Below are 20,674 nucleotides of genomic sequence, written 5' to 3'. Positions count from 1 at the left end.
GTTATCTAATGTAGTATTTTGCACACAGTAGGTGCCCAATTCCATAGATGTTGCATTCTGGATGTATGTCATACTCAGACAACTTAAAAATGATTAGACATGGTGCCCATATACGTTTATACAATCAGCAAATTATAGGGATATATGGCAAATAAAATTGGATGTTATTCTTAGCCTAACGGATCTTCTAGTCCACTGGAGGAAAGGAGAGTGTGAATCAAGTAATCCTGCAGATAGACCTACAATTAGATTTGTGTTAAGTGCCATGAAGGAAAGGGATATTGTGCTGTGAAGGCTTACAATCAAGAGTGTTCGAATGCAGGACTGGGTGGTGTCTGAAGAAAGAAAATAACAATTGAGATTGTTCAGTTTAAAGGAGAGAATGCACAGTAATACTTTCAGATAGATATTAGAAATAGAAACAGGCATCTTATAATACCAAAAGCAAGGATGACTTTTTCTCCCATCTTCCTAAAGAATGCAACGAGAGGTGAAACAAAGCTGCAATAAGAAGACTTTAGATTAGACCAGAAGTTTTCAGCCCTGGCTCAATACTAGAATCAGCCGAGGAGTTTTTAAAAATGGCTGATCCCAGACCAATTGAGTCAGAATCTCCAAGGGCGGGTGTAGGCATCAATATTTTTAAAACCTTCCCAGCTACTTCTGATGCCATTGAAGACTGAGAACAACTGCTTTAGCATTTTCAATGTATTTTCAGAATTGGTGGTCAAAAGATAGACAGGGTTATGACGTGAAGGCAGAGAAATCCCCTTCCTCAGAGAGAACTCTACAACTGGGATAGAAAGAGCCCTCTTCCAAACATGTGGGTGTCGGCAGTTCCATCTAAAAGCAGGCTCGAACTGATTATCTCTTTCTGTTTCATAACATTTATTGGAATTTTTCTGATTATAAAAGTAAGTTTGTTTCTTCACATTTAGGAAAAATAGAAAAGCACACAGAAGAAAATAAAAATGATTCATAATCCCACCAACCACTCTAAACATTTTTGGGTAAATACTCCGGGGTCACAGGTAGCGGACATGTCTATGTCTGAACAGTTTTCTAAAGGGTATATGGTCTCCACCTTTTCAACTTGATCACTTCACACCATGCGTTTGTTATCATCCTCTGTAAACATCTGAGTTTGTAACCCCTGAAATATATATGTTTTTAAGACTGCTTTGAGACCTTAATACAGTATGCAACTTTTTCATATCATCAAGTAATTCTGCTTTGAAAAAAAATTAATGGCTGTCTACTACTCCATCCTATAAATATACCATAAATTTATTTAACCAGACCCCTATTATTGAACATTGTGTTTCTTTTTTTTTTTTTCAACTATTCTAATTTTGCACTAGGGATATTCATAATTCTTTGCATAAATTTCTGGTTATTTCTTAATGACAAATTTCTAAAAGTGGAATTGCTGGGCCAAAGAATGTGAATATTTTCAAGACTTTTGATATATAATACCCAATTGTCCTCCAAAAGACGATGATAGTTTAATTTCCCTTTCGCTAAACCTTCACGCATACTGAACAGAAGGTGTACTTATAGTTTATAGTTTTTATTACGTTTCTTCATCACAAGTAAGGCTGATATTTTCTCTTATGTTTATTAATTGTTGTAATTCGTTTGCTTATTTTTTCTTTAAAAGTTCATTTTTTTCTGAACTGATGTGCTTATGTTTTTAAGCACATAAGCTGATGTGCTTATGTTTTTCTTCCTGATTTACATAAGAGTTCTTCTAAGAAACTCTTTTGTGTGTCATGTTTGTGACACACTTTTTTCAAGTTTGTTGGTAGACTTCTTCTGCTTTTCTTGAAGTATTAAAATTTTAAATTTGATGCAGTCAAATCTTTCTTTTTTTACTATTTTTCCCTTTGAATGTATGTTTAAGCAAGATTTCCCTGCCATAAGATCAGAAAAATTACTTATTTTTTTCTGCTAATTCCATTATGGTTCTGTATTTTACTTACTGGCATGTTGTCTGGTTCTCATTCTTTGAAGCAAACTTGAATTAAAGGTTTGTGAATCAGAAGGCCCCGTGACTCTCACCTTTCAGAATTTATGGAACCTCTCCAGGGCTGTGGGGGTTTTTAAATTTTTTTTGTCTGTAAATGTTAAAAGTAAAGCCCAACTAAGCTAGGTGTGGTGTGCAGACCTGTAGTCCCAGATACTCAGAGGCTGAGGCAGGAAGATCAGTTGAGGCTGGAGTTCAAGGCTGCAGTGCACTATGATCGCACCTGTGAATAGCCACTGTACTCCAGTCTGGGCAATATCACGAGACCTCGTCTCTGAAAAAAACAATAACAAAAACATCCCAACTTGCGAGGACTAAATGAGGCATAATAGAAAGCATAAGCACAGGGCCTGGCACATAGAACGTGCTAAAAAAAAAAAACTGATTTCCTCTAGTTCCATTCTTCAGAGTAACATTATCAGACTAGCATTTGAAGATCCAAGATCATTTCTGAGTCAGTTTTCCTCCAGCAAATTCTGATACTTTGATTTTGGGCTGTCTTCAGTTTAACCCCTCTTGCTCATATGTCTCTCTAATTATCTAAAGTATATGGTTGCATTTTCACTTATGCAACTAGTTTATGTATCATTTATTGAAAGACCTCTCCCTTCCCATCCAAATCATTGTTTTCCTTCTGTTTAGTCTTCAAATGCACCTCTCTATTCTCTTTAGCCTTTGACTGACATTTCTGTGAAGCATTTTGTTATGTGCATTTAGAACACTATGTAAAAATAAACTGCATTGTGTTATTTAAATATTTAGAGGCCTTTGTAGCCTTGCAGGCTATTTTTAAAATGACCTTTAAAACCATTTGCAAAGAAGACAAAAGTAATGGGGGAAAAGCATAACCTTTTAATGTTTCCTTCATTAGCGGTGTTCCCTACCTTGGATGCATTGCCTTGCTTTGATAGCTCATAATGTAGGATACATCAAAGACCCAAATAATAGAGAACAATGGTGAATAATTTTTTTTAAAGCTGATTTTGTATTATTGCTGCCACCATTAGGTGTCAGATGGAAAAGATCCCTTTCTTTTAAATAACCTGGACTCATGATTGATTTTCTATATTCCATAGAACCCCTCGGTAATGCTGGTGTGTAGAGAAAGACCTGTTATATATTCGTATGTGAATTAGGCTTATCTGGTTTCCTTAGACTTCGTTTTTGTGAAGTGATTTCACTTTTGAGAAGAGAGATCCAATCTATGTTACATCTAATTCAGTAATAACAAGAAGCCAGATAGCAATAGGATTCTGCTGTATTCCTTCCTTCATTTGATCCTCCACTCACTGTTCCTTCGAAACAACCAGTCACTCTTTGATTGTGTTTTGAGAATCTGGACCCAGACCAAGAGTCAACCTTCCAGAAACTTCCCTGAGAAACAGAAGAGAGAGACAGGAGGCCAGGGCCACTGTGGAAAGCCAAGGTTTGAATGCCCAAAAAGGCCGGAAATGAGCAGTAACTAGCAGAGTAGAATTTGGGGATGTGCGAGGCCAGAGTGAGGTAGGACACAGCCCATAAGGGAGGGGCCTGATTGGGCTACGGGCATATGAAGCTAGAAAAACCAGGCAGCTTTTTCTAGCGCCTGCCTCTCTGTGGTGTCGAGTAGGTAGGGTGCAGGCCAATTGGAATGACTTGCTTTTATTTAGTTTAAAATAGAGGCAGGACTTAGGGAAGATACTGCCCTCTTGGATCTTCTAGTATAGCTAGGGATTCTGAGAAACAGAATGTTTGAAAACAGTGTGCGGTAGGTAGAAGAATGTGCCCCTCCCTCAAAGATGTCCACATCCTAATCCCTGAAACCTGTGAATATTGTATTTTTCATGGCACAAGGGACTTTGCCGATATGATCGTTAATGGTTTTGAGGTGGGAGGGTCGTCCTAGATTACCCAGGTGGGCCCAATGTAATCACAAGAGTCCTTATAAGAGGGAGACACAAATGTCAGAGTCAGAAAAGGAGACGTGGCAGTGGAAGTGGAGGTCAGATAGGGAGAGAGTTGAACATACTATGCTACTCATTTTGATGGGGAGGAAGAGGCCACAAGCCAAGGAATCTGGGCAGCTTCTAGAAGCTGGAAAAAGCAAGGAAACATTCTCCTGTAGAGCCTCCAGAAGGAACACAGCCTGGCTAGCACCTCGATTGTAGCCTAGTAAGACCCATTTCAGACTCCTGACCTTCAGGACTACATATGAGAATAAATTTATATTGTTCTAAGCCATTAAGTTTGTATTAATAATAATTTCTTATAGTAACAATAGGAAACTAATACACAGCATTTCAAAAAGATTAGTCTAGCAATGAAATACTGAATGAATCAACACAGAGACCACAGTAAGACCAGCAAGAGACTATTGCAACCATCCACCCCTCGGGTGACCTGGATGCATCCTCTCTTCTTTCTTCCTTTCATTTCTTCCTAATACTGATTGCTTTAGGATTGTGTCTTCTGAGCTGGCCAGTCATACTTGGGACAGATAAATTTTCCACTCTTTTTTTTTTTTATTATTAATGGTCTAACTTGAAAATAAGCTTTGGGTAATTGTAGATTTGGGCAGGATTATCTACTTATATTACTGAGGGGGGAAATGTGATGACTTATGAAGTCTCCCCAGATCTTCCTTTTATCACATGTATGATGACATACAGTGAATAAGTACCTGTATAGGGCTGGGTTTTATGTTCAGTTTGCAGAGCTTGTCAGGATTATATAAAATACATTTCTACTCTTTTAAAGATTCTGTGTATTACAGCTTGGGAGTAAGGGCAAGGGATAAAGAAAAAGGTAGCTACATAGTGGGAGAAAGTATCACTTCCAGTTATACAGGGGAAAACTTGACTGCAGTTTGGAATTTGCAGAGGAAATCACAGACGTGCAGTCTAACATACAGTGACAGAGGTGATGTCTGAATTAAACATTCATGTTCCTTCACATGACTATTTGCTGAAATATTTATGGTAGAATATACTTTATTCTTTTTATGATTAAAATTTGCCCAAAGTGTGCATGCTTATTTATGCCCCTGGGATTAAGTTCACTGTTGATATGATAGGGAACAGATTAACTTTATTTTTTAAATTTAGTATGCTGTATAATAGGTTGTAAGTGTGCTTAAAAGTGTATCAGTTAGTTTTAACCTTATAGCATCCAAAGCATGGATATATATAAATAGATTACAGCTATAGTCCCATAAATCTCAAATCTGTATCTCCCACTTTCAACTCGTATCTAGCTACCTGCTCACCATGAGCATGGATACTCATTGTCAGCACAAGCTCAACGTGTCCAGAATAGAACTCTTGCTTTCCCCACCATCCTGCTCTTCCTCCAGCATCCTCCATCACAGTCAATGGTAACACTTTCCATTTAGTTGCTTGAACGCAAACCTTGGAGCCATCTTGGATTTCTCACATCGAGTCTATCAGCAAATCCTGGATGCTCCACCTTGAAAGGACATCCCAAGTCTGACCACTTCTCTTCACCACCACTGCTACCACTCTGATCCAAGCTACCAGCACCTCTACCCTGGGCTGCTGCACCAGCCTCCTAATTCCTCTCCCTTCTTTTACAAGTGCTTCCAGGATAGTCATTTTTATCCTTATTAGCAGCCAAAATGATGTTTTGAAAACATAAATCAAGTATCTTCTGATCAGAACTGTCCAATGACATCCCATCATATTTAACATAAAATCCAGTCTTTACCATGATCCACAAGGCCTTTCATTATCCGACCACTGATGCCTCCAACCGTAACTTCGACCACTCTTCTTTACCTGCTCGTCCGGAATGGCCAGCACTGCCTTGCCAGGTCTCTGCACTTGCTGTTTCCTTCTCCCAGATGTGCCCGTGGCTCACTGGCCTCATTCACATGTGGCCTCTTTAGAAAGCTCTTTCCTGACCACCCTGTCTAAAATGGTATCTCTCATTTCCCTTTACCCTTCACCTATTACTACCTGACCTTATAGTCTATATTTATTCATTTATTGCCTGTTTTTCCACTAGAATGTAAATCCATGAGATCTGCTCTGTTTTGTTCTCTGCTGTGCCTCTAGCTTCTAAAACAGCACTTAGCAAAAGGTGGATGTTCAAAAAGTCATGAATGAATGAATGTTTATGAACGTTTTAAACTCATGTTTGGTGTGAATTATATTATGACAGTTATTTTCGGTCACTCCTTTAGAGCATGGATATGTATTTACAAATATTCCATCTGCTGTGTGCAATTCCTTGTGCTAAGGCTTCTGAATGTGCAAATATGAAAAAAGTGCAAACCCTTGGTTGCCCTCAAGTTATTTACAGTCTAATAAAGGAGATGAATTTCAATAAATGTCGGGCTGACAAGTATAACTTACAGTAGACTCTGCCAACTGTAGTCATGTTGCAAGGATAGTTCTATAGGGATTCAAAGAAGGGCACGCTCATGTTTGGTTGCTAAGATTAGAGAAACCATCGTTGGAGGGAGGAGAGGAGGTAAAATTTGGGCAGTGAGTAGTATGTTGATATGTGGAACTTAAGGAAAAGGCATTCTGGGTGAAGGGAACTGCTTTAACAAAAGTACAGAGGCAGAAAAGTCCAAGGTGTTTTTCTAAAGGAAAATATTGACCAAAGAAAACCAGAGTCAATAATACCCCAATGACAGTAAATATTGAAGTTCAATAAAAACCAGTCAGCATGTCTGCTATGCATAAACAATTTTGCTAATATTTGGAAGGTTCTGGGCCAAAATTCTCACTCATAAATTATTTACTGTATTTTTTTAATTTAATCATCTATTTCTATGGGGAAACTTTTGTAAATGTATCTTATCTGGTCTAATTAATTTGGTGCCAACCAGACACTCCATGCTTTGCTGAAACTATTTGCTATAGTGTGTGGTCATTTTCATTCATTGTCCCATGCCTCATCCTAGGAGGTAGGTTTGTCCTGTTTGTGTTCATAAGCATGACTGACCAGCGTAATCCTTGACCTTTAAGCTGATGCGCAATAGGAATTCACCTCTTATTCCATCATGAAACAGGGATTCTCTGTATCAAATATCATTAGTAAGGCAAGGGGAAAAAGTGGCATGTGTTGTAAGGTATCACTATTAGTTAATGAGAATGGTTCACATTCTCATTTTATCCTTTTTAGGAGTCATTTTTCTGAAGGGCCTTGGAAAATCAAATAAATGTATTTGAAATTGTATTTAGATTTTGATGGAGCATGAACAACTAGGGTCCTTCAGTGGCCTGGGACTATTCAAATACAGATGAAGACAATGCATTTCCATAAATTCTTAAGAAAACATGTGGGTAAGCCATATTCTTCTGAGTGCTGGGCTTAACGGCCCTTAAAAATGGGAAGAGCTGAAAAATGCAGACATTAGTTCCTCACAAGGCAGTTGCTCTAAATAAAGGCCATTCATAGAATGTACTTTTTAATGTGAGCCTTTCTAAATTTAACAGGAGCAATAGAATGTCAAAAGTGAAAATTAAATCATTAATTCTAACATATTCCTTCCCTAATTAAGAATAATTATAGCAGGGGCTAGGTCTTATTCATCCTTTGACCTCAACCTTGCTCAGTGCCCAGGACTTACTGTTCATTGAGTGAATGAAAATTTTTTTTCTTAAATCTTTTGCTTAGGCAGGTCCACAAATGGCAAGGGGCATACCCTAGATATTGCTGAAAATGAGCAATTGATATGCAAAAGTTTGACAAAATTCAGCTAATACAACCCAGGGCTTAAATAATACTAGCTCAAAAAATTAGGGAAGATGGAGACTTATCAAAGCTTTCTTCCAGATGGATCCTTAATCTTGAATGTTTAAACCCTTAAATAGTTTTTGATACCTTTGATAGCAAATTCTGAAACGCCTCAAGTAAATGTGGAACTCTAATTGATTATGTTTTTAATATAGAAATACTGGTGCTAATGGATTTATAAGACATTCTGGTGGACTTACATGTCAGGCAGTCTTTAGGAAGCAGCTACTAACATATGTTTATAAGGGATGAATACGCTGAGAAATTGTGGCCAAAATACCAAATAGTAAAACAGTAGGGTTCAAGCTGGTTCACATTAATATTTATGTTAATTTTGTAAACACTTATTTGGGTGATTTTTCATGACGGACTTAGATTTAGAGAAACACCTTTACAGAATCATATCAAGGAACAATTTTTAAAAAATCACTTGACAATATTGTCCAAATAGCCTGCTAAGCAAATGTGCTGCTTAATTCTTTTTTAAACCTAGTGCATGATTGAAACATTTTTTATGTCAGCTAAATAGTTATTTGGGGTCAGAGGTATTTATGGTTAATAGTAATTTATTTTTAATCCATTAAATAAATTGTAGAGACTCATGGAATGGGTTCTCTGCAGGCTTCTGCTAATTAATTATGATATATTTTGCCTGAGTTGCATTGCCATGCTGGCTGTATAGCTCAGACATACCAGAGGGGGAAATGACTTAAGCTGACTCGGACCTTGTGGCATTTAATTGCAAGCATAAGCACAACAGGCTAAACCCAAATGAATTTGGACACTAGTTAACTGGGAGTTGTTGACAGCGTACTGAGATTAAGAGCCTGTTCCCCATATCACAAAGGCTTTCCGAAATACTTGTCCCCTAGAAGTCATTTACATCCTAAGGGTATAGGGCTGCGCTAGGCCATTAAGATATAGGAGAGTTACGGAGGGTTTTGTTTACTCGTTCAATAACATTCATTGCCTTTTTTCCCTGAGTATAAAAAGTAATTATTTAAATAATTTTGTTTTGTGTTTTGTTCATTTGGTTTTTAACCATTTCAGTATAGTAATAGCGCTTTTCTTAGTTGTCAGGATTTTTCTCATTCAGATTTTTTTCTTCCATAGGAACTTAAATACTGTTTTACTTCAAACTGACTGCTTCACACTTTGGATCACGAAATAGGTCCTAGGAATTTCTAAAATCCCTTCCCCTTATATGATATGCTCACAGATTTCTTAGACAGTCAAAGGGGGCATTACTTCTTCAGACCAGCTCAGTAAATGGCAAATAGGAATAGCTTCCCAGCACCTAGCTTAGCAGCCCCTCCCTCCCAAGGCTTTCCCATCACCCACCCCACCCAGACATATAAGGCCTGGCTGTGTGGCTGGGTACCTGTACAGGAAAAAAGCAGTTACTGTTGGTAGATGGCAGTACCCAGTGACAATAACAAAACCTTCATGAGCTTATATCCCCCTTAAAAAGACAATGAAGTTAAGCCCTTCTGGCTCACAGTTTCCTCTGAGCATTTTCCTGGTGTCCAGTGTGCTTGCTATCTTCTTAGGATTTGGAGCTATCAGTGCCAGATCCGCATGCTTAAAAAATAAACTCATTTTTTTTTTGTTTTGGTGGTTAACCAAAGGTTCAAGGATAAGAGCGAGCCAGTATAGAGTGGAGGCCAGGCCCTGTGATGTATTTATTAATTTTGCATAGTGGGTGCTCTGGAGCCAGACTGCCTGGATTTAAATTCCAACATTGCCTCCGCCAGCTAACTATGTTCGTTTGGATAAGTTATCCCACCTCTTTATGCTTCATTTTCCTCACTTCTATTTAGGTCATTAAATATGAAATGTCTGATTTCAAATCAAAAGTGTAGTTTATTATATCTCAAACAAGAAGCAGTACAATTAATCAAAGTATGCACCAAAACTATTGACACAGTTTTGCCAACTTAACGGTAGCTTGTTTATGCCAGCAGCGAAGAAACCTAGAGAGCAAGTGGCAATGAAATCGTGAAAGACATTTTCCACAGCTTGTTGAGAATGGAATATTTTTCCTTGCAAGAAGTGGTCCAAAGCCTGGAAGAAGTGGTAGTTGGTACAAGGTCTGGTGAATATGGTGGATGACAGAGAGTTTCCAAGGCCAGCTGCTGTAGTTTGAGCAGTGTTGTTTGTGCAACATGTGGTCGAGGATCGTCTTATAAGAGGATTGGCCTGTCTCTATTGACCAATCTCAGCTGCTTAATCACAAGCATCCTCATCATTTCATCCAGCTGGTTGCAGTAGACATCCACTGTAATCGATTGACCAGGTTTCATGAAGCTGTAGTGGACAATACCAGCACTGGACCACCAAACAGACACCATTAGCTTTTTTTGATGAATGTTCGGTTTTGGACTGTGTTTCAACACTTCATCTTTATCCAACCATTGTACCAAATGCTTGAGATTGTCAAAAAGAATCCATTTTTCATCACGTGTAACAATATGATGTAGAGATGGTTCACCTTTATGTCGTGACAGCAAAGAAAGGCAAGCTTCAAGGCGATTTCTCTTCTGACGCTTGTTTACTTCATGAGGTACCCATCTATCCAGCTTCTTTACCTTGCCACTTTGTTTCAAATGGTCCAGTATTGTTGAAATGGTAACGTCAAACCTTGCTGCTAATTCACGCATAGGTTGAGATGAATTCGCTTCTACTATAGCTTTCAGCTCATCATTATCCACCTTGGTCTCCGGTCGCCCACGTGGCTCATTTTCAAGATTAAAATCACCAGAATGGAACTTCTCGAATCATCAGCATACTATGCATTCATTAGCCACATCCTTCTCAAACACTTCATTGATATTTCGAGCTGTCTGTGCTGCACTGGTTCCACGATGGAACTCATATTCAAAAATAACACAAAACTAACTCAGATGTCTGGGCCCAAGTAGGAGATATCTTGTGTAAGACAGATGGGTAAAAGAAAGTAGGTGTTTGCATTGCAACTAAGGTTCATATCCACCTACCCGTATCCAGCCCATGTTTCAGTCCCACATAATTCTTACCTCCACAATAATGCAGACTGAGAAGGGCCTAACAGGCAAAGGAAATGAGTAAAATAGGCCAGGTGTAGGACAAAGGGGCATGGTGGAGATTGGTGCATATCCTATCCCTAGAAAGGGCAGCCGTGGTGAAGGGTGAATCTCAAGTTGTCACATGATCAACTTTTCATGCAAAACTAGAAATTCAAATGTTCTCAGGAAATTACCCAATTTTTAAAACTCTATTTGGGTCAAAAAAAAAAAAACTCTTCTGCAGGCCACATATAATCTTTGGGCCATCGTGTGCCGTTCTGATCTACACCTTACCTACCAGCTTGATTCTCTCCTCCTGCACCAAGTCTTCCTGCCCGTGCCAGCCACAGTGCACTGCATGTCCCCGGTTCCATGACCAGCATCTTTTACCACCCGTTTGTCACTTACTGCCAAGTTCCCTCATTATTTTCTTGTAGTGGGACAGATCTCCATAAGGCAATTCTGAGTTGTGTGACAGTGGGCCTCGATGAATACCTGTAGGTTCTTCCTTCAGTTAGTCCTAATACCTGAGTATTACATTTCTAGGACCATTACCCAGCTGCAAACTAATTAATGACACTTGAACGGACATTTAAATTTGTTTTATTAGTGACTGATGGCTAAGATGAGAAAAGGAAAAGAACTAGAGGGAAGACTCACTTATCTGTTTCCCTGTTGAATTTTGTCCTACACTGTTAAAAAAATTCCATTAATAATTTCCCAAATAAATTTAGCTTCTTATTTTTAAGGAATCCCTTTATAACAACAGCTAGCACTTATTATTAGACACCAACTTTATGTCAGATTCTTTACATATATTATTTCTAGTCCTCACAGCAACCCGAGAAGTAGGTATGCTTATTCACATTTTAAAGATAAGAAAACTAAGTCACAGAGAGATTGTCACCGGCCCAAGATGATACAGGCAGCAGGCGAGCCAAAATTGGGGACCAAGTGTGCTTCCCCAATCATGGCACTTAGCACACTGCGTTGTGACTGTTTGCTGTGCTGTAGCCCCTCTAGACTAGAAGCTCTAGGAGCAGAGATTGACTCTGTTTTATCCATCACTGTATCCCCAGTGCTTAGCAGAGCCTGGTCCATAATGGGAACTTAGTAAATGTTTTCCGAAAGAGTATTCCACTGCACCACTTCAATTATTTGTCTATTGTTATGTAACAAATTACCCCAGAAATGAAATAATAAACATTTATTATTTCACAGTTTATGTGGGTCAGGGATTCTCGCATGGCTCAGCTGGATGGTTCTGACTAAGGTTCTCCCATGAGGTTATAATTAACTATCTTTTGGGACTGGAATCACCAGAAAGTTTGCCTGCGGCTGGAAAATCTGCTTCCAAGCTCATTCAAATGGCTGTCGTCTGGAGGCCTCAGGCTTTTATTCCGTCCCTTGGGCTTTTTCCTAGGTGAGTATCCACTTGGGCATCTCTGTAGGTGAGTGTTCGTACAACATGGCAGCTGGCTTCTCCCAGAACAAATGATCCAAGAGAGAATGAAAGCCAGAATAGCCAAGATAAAAGCCTTAATGTCTTTTATAACCTAATCTTGGAATTGACGTATCATTACTTCTGCAGTAGTCTTTTGATCACATAGACCAACCCTGGTACAATGTGGGAAGGGGCTGCATAAGGGTGTGTATCCCTGGGAGCGGGGAATCACCGGGGCCATCTTGGAGGCTGGCTACCACAGTGCTCTAGTGTAAACTCTTTCAGTAACACAGACACTGACCCCATAGCTTCCTCCTTTGAAACTTTTCACTTTAACCCCTTTTAGAAATTCTTAGAGATGGCATCCTTCCAGTAGAAGACTTCCACATCATTTATAGGGCAGTTACATACATACATACAAATATAAATAAATATATATATATATATATAATGAACTGTTTAATTTTTAAAGCAAAGTACACCTGGTCCTTTAGATGTGATCAGTAAAGCACCATGTGTATAAATAGAACACTTATAGAGTTCTTGAGGAAGCTGTATAAAATGATTTGCCAAGGAAAAATGATACACAAGGGCTATGGGCCACTTGGCCCATAGTTTTTAAGTTTGTAGGTATTAGTTCTTTTCTATATTTAGGTCATTGAAATAACCACTTTAACTGCATGTAGACATGCTGGCAAATACATTGAATCATTGGTATAAGTTTTTTTCATGAAAGGGAAATAGGACTTTTATATAATGACCTTGCAGGAAGTGTCATTTTTATATGTAGAAAAATATGTGCCTGTCATTTTCTTGTTATTCTGAGGTCAGAGCACACCACAGAGATTTTAATATTTGACAACTATTCTATTCACTGGCATTTCAGCATTTAAAATAATGATTTTTGTAAGATGCAGCATTCTGATGCACTATATCTGACCTTTCTTGGTCAGGAAAATAAAAATCTTCAACACCTCTTGTTTCTTGTTCTACTCTTCCCATATTGCTTGAAACTGATGTTAAATGATCAGGATACATTTTCACTCCTTTAGCATTTTAATTATCATTTCTCTGTTGGTATAGCTATCATGAGACATAGAAGTCACTATACCTTCAGCAAATATTTGTACTTTAAAAATAACTTTAACAAAATGTTCACTAGTAAAAATGGGGTTAGGCTGGGCACAGCGGCTCACACCTGTAATCCCAGCACTTTGACAGGCCAAGGAGGGAAGATAGATTGACGTCAGGAATTTGAGACCAGCCTGGGCAACACAGCAAGACCCTATCTGTACAAAAAATTTAAAAATTAGCCAGGCTTGGTGGCACATACCTGTAGTCCCAGATATTTGGGAGCCTGAGCCAGCAGGACTGCTTGAACCCAGGAGTTAGAGGTTGCACTGAGCTGTGATGATACCACTGCTCTGCAGTCTGTGTGACAGAATAAGACCCTGTCTTAGAAAAAAAAAAAAAATGGAGTTGAAAGTGAAAACCTGTAGAAAAAATTCTCGTTGGACAGTGGGTTTTTTGGTAGGATATATGGTTGTGATAAAGATTTATTGAATCTTATTTGTATATCAGTAAATCTTAAGAAGTTCCTCTTATACTATTCTGCTTAATCCTACTAAAAAACTGGATGTATGCTTTGGGGAGGTATTAAGTGATGAGGTATATTTCTGTTCTTTGAAAGAGAATTCATTAAAATAAGAATTTGTTCTAAGACAAGGAAGCAAGCAATATTGAACAAACATTTAAAATGGTTAAATTAACAAAAGTAGTCTCACCTTTGGAACAAGATCAGTAAAAAATATACAAAAAGTTCTTTTAGGGTAATTAAAAATGCTTTAAAAATATTAAAAATTACATTTATATTAATTAGTGATTATATAAAAAACTCCAAAATAATTTAAGAGTATAAACTCTGTGAGGACAAGTATCATATCTTACTAATTTTTGAAGTCCTCTTCCTGAATCTAATACTTTGAGTACAGCAGACGATAAATCAATAGACAAATGGTATGGTAGATGTTAATAATTTAATTATATGATTTTATTTCTGCATAGAAGCCATGTTTCTTGTTTTAGAAACATCCTAATTTTTACAATTTTTTTGGATACTTTGTTATCATAAGATTATTTTAAGCATTTATATACTATGCACCCCTCCCTGCCATATTATCTTCCCGTCGATTTAAAAAAAAAAAATGAAGGCACGTTGATCAATTAAATGTGCTGGGTTTTGTTTGGAAGGTTCAGTGGTGCTTCACGGAGCAGCAGTCCCAAATCTGTGGGGAGGGAGGTTGCTGGTGAAGTCCCTGTAGACCTTAGGCAAATTACTCCCTTCTGAATGGCACTCTGAATCTCACTTGTGAAAGGATGGAGAAGTTTCGCCTTATTATCACAAAATAATGACAGTTTATTCCCACACATTTTTAAAGACTGCACCCTGACTTTTAAGTAACATATTTGCAGAAAAATTATGGTAAACACATAGCAAAAAAAAAAAGAAAGCCAGCCTTTCACACAGATCCTAAATTCACAAAGATGTATGGGGCTTGGGAAGTGCTAGACTAAATGCTTACTTTATACGTGTAGCATCAATTTTAGATGAGATACATTTAGTTGATCTTATTCCAGTTAAAATCATCCTCACTGTTCTAGGGGAATCAGAGAAAGTACAAGCTTTTCTAGTCTTTTCTTCCCCCCGTCAAGTTTTTTCAAGATCATCTGTTGAGGACCACTCTCTGGCCAACCCTATAGAAAACGTGGGCAGCCCCAGTAGTGTCTCTCAAAGAGGCCGGTGATTACCTGTTGATGCTCTAGGTAAAAGCCCCCAAAATCAACAATCTCTTGAGCCTCATCATCTCATTTTCATTTCAGAGGTATTTCCCAAACCAAAACACCATGCAAAATGGGGCATAAAGTCAAAGAATCCTTGATTTGGAAAGCATCTGAAGTCATCCAGTCCAATTTTTGTCTCTACCAAAATTTCTTTCAGATAATTGCCTAATTTTATAACCTAATGAATAAAATAATTTTCCAAAAAGAAAAAAAATTGTTTACATTCCTTTTGTTTTGATAGCTTATTACCCAGCACTTTGGACAAAGTACCTATTTTAGAATTTTTTCCCCTCTACATTTTAGAATGGATCTTGATTATTTAGGCTGTCCAACAAAAGAATGAAAATGTCTGTCGGTTGTCAGACTGATTTTTGCCACTATCTTAATACCCAATTTCCTTATGCTGACTGTAAAGAAACCTGGAACTGTTTTTAATCCCAGCCATTTGTAACAAGAGCTGTCCCAGCATGGTGACATTGACAAATACTCATCCTCGACAAGAAACAATAGTGGAGGAATGTTACTTGCTTTGGCTGAAGTCCAGTGGTTCTAGGAGTGACTTACAAATAAGATCTCTTCTCTTGTCAGACAAAGGTAGAACAGAATAAAATGTCTATCTGCTGAGCTTTGTTGTCTGTGCTCTTCATTGCCATTGTCTCTTCCTTGTTTTCCTTATCACACTATTGAGCAAGTAACTTGTAAAAGGATTAGAAGTTCTGATTGGCTGCCCATGCTTCCAGTATGTAAATTCCTTAAGAGCTCCATGGAAATTTAGCAAACTGTCTGTGTAAAAGCTACTTGTGTATGGCCTTTCTCAATGCATGTCATAAGAATGAGCATGAGATTTGGTGGAAAGCTTTTTGAGTCGCTTAGAGGTAGTCAAGATGATGTCATTAGAAAATATTTAATTGTTAATATTAATACCCTAAATTGATATCTTTGGTATATAAAAGCTAAATCTAGAGGACAAAAAAAATGAGTTATGCTTATTTTAATATCTAACAAAATAGTCATCTTTGGTAAAGCCCGTCTGTTAAGAAAGGTAGTTATTATTTTTCTTTGGGTACAAACCTATGGATTCTCTAATGCTTTTAAAATAAATAGCCATTTTATCATAAGTTTGATAACTGAGGTATCAGGATTTTCATGTGACTAAAAGTATGTCTACTCTTATATTCTATTATCAGGAACCTGGTCTGGTCAGATAAAGATTTGACCTAGAGAGGTCTAGAAAGGTGAAAATGGTTTTAGTTAAGATTAATAGGAACTAGAACAACAGAGTTCTCAGTCTAAGATAAACTTTGGTTTTCATAACATAAATTTGGTCTTTTATACTCATAACCTGGAGTGATTTCTTTCTTTCTTCCACTAGTAATACTAAAATGGCAAGTACCTTTTTAAAGAAGCCTTTTGTAGATAGTAACCTATAAAATATGGATTTCATTTGATTTTCAGGTACCTAAAACATGTAAATAAAACTTACAATGAAGCACTTTCCTATCTTAACAATAGAGAAAAATAAAACATAATATATACTTATGCCTGCATGCTAGGACACAGTCAGTTCTCAATTTTTGCCATTTATTTTGCATGTAACCTGAGTATTTTACAAATGTGGCTGTGGGGTAGGAAACAGACTGTTTTCTTCTTCCTGTTTTACATATAATGGCTATTTTTTAAACCAATGCTAATTTTTCCTTAGTATTATATTAATACTTATTCAACAGGGCAAATAAATATTATGATTTCTTTCTATTAAAGCACATATTCAGTCATTTTGGAAGATTTCCCCCAGTGGGAAAATGAAGAGGATATTTTAATAATGGGATATACAGTAGTCTTTTAATTGTTGGGGAAAAAAAGTTGGTCTTTTTAAAAAGTTACAATAATGTCTTTTTTACAAATGTTAAAAATTTCCCCTAGCTGCATTTGTCTTTTCACACTTTGCTTCCTAGAATTTTTATACCATTGGGAGAATATATTAAGAATATGTTAGCACTTCTTATGTTGTGATGGCTATCTTTACAAAATTCTTTCTACGAAGATGTGCAAAAACACTTAGTTAATTCTTAGGTCAAATTTCTTATGCCTTCCACCTTCTCCCATACCTATAGAGCTCATTCTCTCTCATGCTCTTTTTTTCTCTCTTCTCCTTCTGCCTTTTTCTCTTTTTGTCTCCCCTCTTTCGTAGACTCTCTGCTTTCTAACTTTAAATTGATTAGAATGCATTAATTTTTAAATAAGTGTCACATATCCTTAACTGAGCACTAAAAGGTTGAGAAGGCTTCATGGTGTAGAGTCTGATCCAAAACTAAGTGAGAAGAATTTTAAAAACAGGGGCTGCCCTTCATTAGCCCTCGTGCAATCTCCTGACAGGTTGGGCGCACTTGGTTGCCAGGCCAGGCCAGGGCAAGCCCTGCTGCCGCGCACCATTTACCCTCTGTCAGCAGCTTCAGTCGGAGCTTGGGCGATACCGTACATGCGAGTCTGTCATGCGTCAGCCTCAATTAAGCTCATATTGCTGTGCTTGGGAAACACATCAGCCTCCTGTTAACCATTTTTTTGTTGTTGTTCCTTTTTTTTTTTTTTGCTTCCATTTTTCTCATACAACTCTATCCAGAAACCCATGTTTCATTTGGTGAAAGTATGTTTGTGGTTTTTTTTTTAACTTCTTACAAAGAAAAATGAGTTTTAGAGGAAGTAACTCATGTAGGTTCCAATAAGTTGATTTTACTCATGGAAATGTACTCAGTTAACACCTGAATTTGTTATTTAAAGGAGGGAATTCTAGGCTACCCTTGCTTGCATTTTGTACCTGTGCCAACCTTGGTCTTGAGTCTTAAGAAGCAATTTTCCTTTAGGCCTTTTAAGAGTGCAAGAGCATGAGGCATCCAGCATTATCAAATGTTGAACATTCTTCACAGCCATTGTTCACTAATGCCCTTGTCATCTAAGGTGGTGGCGGTTTTCTTTTTTTAAGAGTAGAATGAAACCTCACTATATTTGAAGGGGAGAAAAGTGTAGACAGCAGCAGTTTATATTTGGTTCACTATTTTGTGGTTTACCATAAGTTTATGGGAAAAACAAAAAGACCACCCATGGCTTCATCATACTGGGTGGTTGGCTGACCAAGCTAGTCTCTTATGAGAAATTATCTTTAAAAAGGCATTCTCAAAAGACAAAAGAAGACGCTTTGAAGGGAATTTTCTTTTATCTAGATAACTATAGAATACCCCAAAGAGCTCCCGTGTACTTTAATGGACAGGTACACATTGAGATAGTTGTGCATCTTGAAGGATTTATGGAAATTTTATGGGCTTGGTCAGTTTGTAAAGTCAGATTAATCCAAGGGGCTGTTGTCAGATATTGGTCACAAGGCACAGTATGGAAGAATTTACAATGTAAATCCCGTGAGGTCTGTGACAGCAAGGTTCTCAGTAGAAAGCAAGGTCAGTTTTACAGATGAGAATGGGGACAAAAAGTATATGGTATTTTTTTCTTTTTTCATAAGTACATCACCAGGGTGGGTAAATAGCTTTTAAATGGAATCATACTGATGGATCAATCCAAGGAAATGGATGGAGTATACAGATAATGAAATTCAGATTTCCAAAATATGTGGCAAATGGATCATTGTTGAAATTATTAGCTGAAAAACTTAAAAATCCATAATTATCCTGAGTTCATATTGGCCATAGGTTAAGGATTTCCAATAAGACTGTGTGGCAGTCCATGATATTGGCTTTCTGAAAGATACATATTAGCATTAATTGTGAAGTTATTGAACATCTTGAATGAAAAAATATTTGCAAGAATCAACTGTCACAGTAGTTTCACAAGGGCAAGATTTTTCTGAGGTACTATAGATTGAGAGATTTCCATTTGGAGAATGGATGGCAGTAGAAAAGCTGTATAAATTAATGTTTGTGAATTTGTTTTTGTACCTCGGATCCTGATAGATATTGTCCAGAGAGTCTTCACTTTAACTTTTTCTAGAGAATACATCTCTTCTCATCACAACAATGAGGTGGTTCACGTATGTAAGAAATACTTTAGAGCCCCTATTATTGGCAGGCACTTGTTAGGCACAAGTGAGTCAGTGATAAACAAAACAAACATCCCTGCCCCTCGTGGACTTTACAGCCTAGTGGAGGAAATAGCCATTAAAATATATAAGTTTTAAGTTGTATTAAGTGTATTGACAGAAGTCCAAAGGGCTGTTAAAGTGTGTAACAGAGGATCTTGATCTTAGTCTGGAGGGTCAAGGAAACTTTCCTAAATAAATGACATTTGATAAGTGACCTGAAAGATGACTAGGAGGTAAGTAGGCAAAGGGGGTAGGGAAGAGTAAGAGATGGGAATAATCTAGTAGGCAGAAGACAGAGCCACACACAGAGGCCCTGGGGCAGGAAGGAGTATGGCACACCAGGGCACTGAGAGACAGCATGGCTGGAGCACAGGGAGTGAGGTAGAGTGTGGTGGGAATGTGCCTAGAGCCAGAGATGAGAGCTAGATCATATTTAGCCTCTTCATGGGCCATATCTGGGTTTTGCCCTTTATCTTAAGGTTAGACATTTTCCATCTGTACAATGGATTATACATCAAAGTTCCCAACCTATGAGATTATTGGAAATGAGTGATATTTTTAATTGTTTCAATTTCCTGACTTTAGCAGGTAAAGGCCAGGGGGCTATTAAATGTCTTACAGCTTTTGGGACAGTCCCAAGGGACAAGAAATCATCCTGCCCAAAATACTAATAATGTTTCCAGTGGGAAACCCTACTAAATAATCACTTGGATGCCTTTCCACTCTAACCATCCATTATTCTGTAAATAAATTAATATGAGCTCTAGAAAACAGTGAAACCAATGGTAATGATTTTATTTAATGCTCAATCTTAGAACTTTTGTTCTGAGAAGAAAAATGAAAGCTACATTTGTTGAGACAGAAGAGGTGTCTCAACTTATGATTTTACTGTATATTAGATAAGGTAAAACATATTATTTGATGCATTAAAGGATTTTCAAGAAAATAAGGGAAATCTCCAAAAGGAGAAAGAGGGAAACAGTGAGTTGAAATGAAAATAGAGAACAGCGAGCTATGAGTGAATAAGAAAGCCCAAGATGTCTAGGGATCACATTTAACTATCAGCACTGCAATTAGGAATGTAAGATGCAGGAGTGCACACACTTGCATATGTGCCCACACAGGTATTTGTATTAATATACACTCACATACACATACACGTGGTAGGATATCTAAACTTGAAACTCTTCTGTGTAGCCAATACACTTGAAGAGGGTTAAAGTAATCCTTAGTAAATCATACGTACTGGCTTCCAGAAAACCTAAACGAATTTTTTTCTGGAGGAAAATATCCCCAAATTAGGTTCTCTGGATTCCCATAGATTAAGTTCAACAAAATATGAGCTTATAAAAAATATATGCCAAACATACAAAGAAAAAATTACCATAAATAAGAGTTAACACAAACAACACATTTTTATTTCCCAGGGTTTTCATATATTATAGTTATCAATATACAATAAAAATAGGAGGCCAGGCACAGTGGCT

At 37.5% G+C, this 20,674-nt stretch overlaps 1 protein-coding gene across 1 annotated transcript in view; it reads left to right on the top strand.

The window, feature by feature from the left end:
* VTI1A (vesicle transport through interaction with t-SNAREs 1A) overlaps positions 1-20,674 on the top strand; it is a 415,426-nt gene that overhangs the window by 151,715 nt on the left and 243,037 nt on the right. The window lies entirely within an intron of this gene.

Source organism: Propithecus coquereli, unplaced genomic scaffold, assembly GCF_000956105.1.
Source record: "Propithecus coquereli isolate 6110/MARCELLA unplaced genomic scaffold, Pcoq_1.0 Scaffold84, whole genome shotgun sequence".
Taxonomy (NCBI): Eukaryota; Metazoa; Chordata; class Mammalia; order Primates; family Indriidae; genus Propithecus; species Propithecus coquereli.
Note: the sequence above shows the minus strand (reverse complement) of the source record. Positions and strands in the feature narration are given on the sequence as shown.